This window comes from Enhydra lutris, unplaced genomic scaffold (genome assembly GCF_002288905.1).
Source record: "Enhydra lutris kenyoni isolate GAN:26980312 unplaced genomic scaffold, ASM228890v2 scaffoldscaffold123, whole genome shotgun sequence".
Taxonomy (NCBI): Eukaryota; Metazoa; Chordata; class Mammalia; order Carnivora; family Mustelidae; genus Enhydra; species Enhydra lutris.
In genome coordinates, this window is record NW_019154207.1 from 291,937 (window position 1) to 295,329 (window position 3,393).

The window sequence follows — 3,393 nt, forward strand, 5'->3', positions numbered from 1 at the left end:
AAAAAAATAAGATGCAGTGATATGACACCTATGAGCAACTCACTTTAGCTTTGAGAACATACATACATCGATGTGGATGGAAAAGACATTCCAAGCAAATGGGAAACAATAACAACAAAATAGGGGTGCCTATATGTGTACAGGTTTCTCCTGCTGTGTGAAAGTAGGGAGTTCCTATGAAACCTTCTGCAAGCTGAAATGGCATAAAGCAAAGAGTATTTCCTGCTTTCTAAATGTTTGCATTATGCCACTTTGCTTCTTTTTTTAATGTTATTTACTTATTTGAGAGAGATACAGAGAGAGAGCCAGTGCACAAGTTGGGGGGGCAGAGAGAGGGAGAAGCAGACTCCCCATTGAGCAGGGAGCCCAAAGTGGGGTTTAATCCCAGGACCTGAGAATCATGACCTAAGCTGAAGGCAGATGCTTAACCAACTGAGCCACCCAAGTGCCCCTACTTTGCTATTTTTCTTATTATGTTAGTCACCATACAGTACATCATTAGTTTCTGAAGTAGTGTTCCAAGATTCATTTTTTATGTATAACACCCAGTGTACCATGCAATACATGCCCTCCTTAATACTCACCACCTGGCTCACCCATCCCCCCACCAACCTCCTCTATAAAAGCCTCAGTTTCTCAGAGTCCACATTTTCTCATGGTTTGTTTCCCCACCCCCAATTTCCCACCTTCACTTTTCCCTTCCTTCTTCTAATGTCCTCCATGTTATTCCTTATGTTCCACAACAAAGTGAAACCATATGATAACTGACTTTCTCTGCTTGACTTACTTCACTCAGCATCATCTCCTCCAGTCCCATCCATGCTGATAAAAAAAAAAGTTGGGTATTCATCATTTCTGTGGCTGAGTAGATTCCATTGTATATATGGACCACAATTCTTTATCCATTCATCTGTTGAAGGACATCTTGGCTTCATCCACAGTTTGGCAACTGTGGACATTGCTGCTATGAACATATGGGTGTGTGTGGCTCTTCTTTTCACTACATCTGTATCTTTGGGGTAAAAACCCAGTAGTGCAATTGAAGGGTCATATGGTAGCTCTATTTTTAATTTCTTAACGAATCTTCACACTGTTTTCCTAAGTGGCTACACCAATTTGCATTCCCACCAACAGTGTAAGAGGGTTCCTCTTTCTTCACATCCTCTCCAACACTTGTTTATTGTCTTGTTAATTTTGGCCATTCTAACTGGTGTAAGGTTGTATCTCAAAGTGGTTTTAATTTGAATTTCCCTGATGGCTAATGATGAACATTTGTCTGCTAGCCATTTGTGTGTCTTCTTTGGAGAAGTGTTGGTTCATGTCTTCTGCCCATTTTTTTTACTTGATTATCTATATTTTTGGTGTTGAGTTTGAGGAGTTCTGTATAGATCTTGGATATCAGCCATTTGTAGTGTCATTTGCGAATATATTCTCTCATTCTTTTGTTGACTGTTTCCTTTACTGTGCAAAAGCTTTTTATCTTGATGAAGTCCCAAAAGTTCATTTTCACTTTTGTTTCCTCTGTCTTCCAAGACATTTCTTGAAAGAAGTTGCTGTGGCTGATATCGAAGAGGTTACTGCCTATGTTCTCCTCTAGGATTTTGATGGACTACTGTCTCACATTGAGGTCTTTCATCCATTTTGAGTTTAACTTTGTGTATGGTGTTAGAGAACGACAGAGTTTCATTCTTCTGTAAGTAGCTTTCCAAGTTTCCCAGCATCATTTATTGAAGAGACTGTCCTTTTTCCACTGTATATTTTTTCCTGCTTTGTCAAAGATTATTTAACCATTGAGTTGAGGGTCCATATCTGGGCTCTATACTCTGTTCCATTAGTCTATGTGTCTGTTTTTGTGCTAGTACCATGCTGTCTTAGTGATCACAGCTTTGTAATAAAGCTTGAAATCAGGCAATGTGATGCCCTCTGCTTTGTTTTTCTTTTTCAACATTTTCTTAGCAATTTAGGGTCTTTTCTGGTACAAATTTTAGGATTGTTTGTTCTAGCACTTTGAAAAATGCCAATGGTATTTTGATTGGGATGGTGTTAAAAGTATAGATTGCTCTGGGCAGCATAAACATTTTAACAATGTTTATTCTTCTGGTCCATGAGCATGGAACATTTTTTCCATCTTTTTTGGTCCTTTACAACTTCTTTACTGAGTGTTCTGTAGTTCCTCAAGTATAGACCATTTACCTCTTTGGTTAGGTTTATTCCAAGGCATCTTAAGGTTTTGGGTGACATTATAAATGGAATCAATTCTCTAATTTCCCTTTCTACAGTGTCGTTGTTAGTGTATAAGAAAGCACCTGATTTATATGCATTGTTTTTGTATCCTGCTACATTACTGAATTGCTGTTTGAGTTCTAGTAATTTGAGGGTGAAGTATTTTGGGTTTTTCACATAAAGTATCATGTCATCTGTGAAGAGAAAGAGCTTGAGTTATTTTTTGCCAACTTGGATACATTTATTTCCTTTTGTTGTCCGATTGCTGTTGCTAGGACCTCTAGTACTATGTTGAAAACTAGTGGCGACAGTGGGCATCCTAGTCACGTTCCTGATCTCAGTGGAAAGGCTCACAGCTTCTCCCCATTGAGAATGATATTCGCTGTGGGTTTTTCATAGATGGAGTTTATTAAGTTGAGGAATGTTTCCTCTATCCCTGTACTCTGAAGAGTTTAAATCAGGAAAGGATGCTGTATTTTTTCAAATGCTTTTTGTGCATCAATTTAGAGGACCATGTGGTTCTTCTCTCTTCTCTTATTAATTTGTTCTATCACATTGATTGATTTGAGAATGGCAAACCAGACTTGCATCCCATGGATAAATCCCACCTGGTCATGGTGGATAATCTTTTATTTTTTAAAGATTTTATTTATTTATTTGACAGACAGAGATCACAAGTAGGCAGAGAGGCAGGCAGAGAGAGAGGAGGAGGAGGAAGCAGGCTCTCTGGCAGAGAGCCCGATGTGGGGCTCAATCTCAGGACCCTGGGATCATGACCTGAGCCAAAGGCAGAGGCTTTAACCCACTGAGCCACCCAGGCGCCCCAGTGAATAATCTTTTTAATGTACTGTTGGATCCTATTAGCTACAATCTTTTTGAGAATCTTAGCATCCATATTCATCAGGGATATTGGTCTGAAATTCTCCTTTTTGGTGGGGTCTTTGCCTGGTTTGGGGATCAAGGTAATGCTGCTTCAATAGAAAGAGTCTGAAAGTTTTCCTTCTGTTTCTATTTTTTTTAAAGTTTTATTTATTTATTTGACAGAGATCACAAGTAGGCAGAGAGGCAGGCAGAGAGAGAGAGAGAGAGAGAGAGAGAAAGAAGCAGGCTCCCAGCTGAGCAGAGAGCCCGATGTGGGACTCGATCCCAGGACCCTGGGATCATGACCTA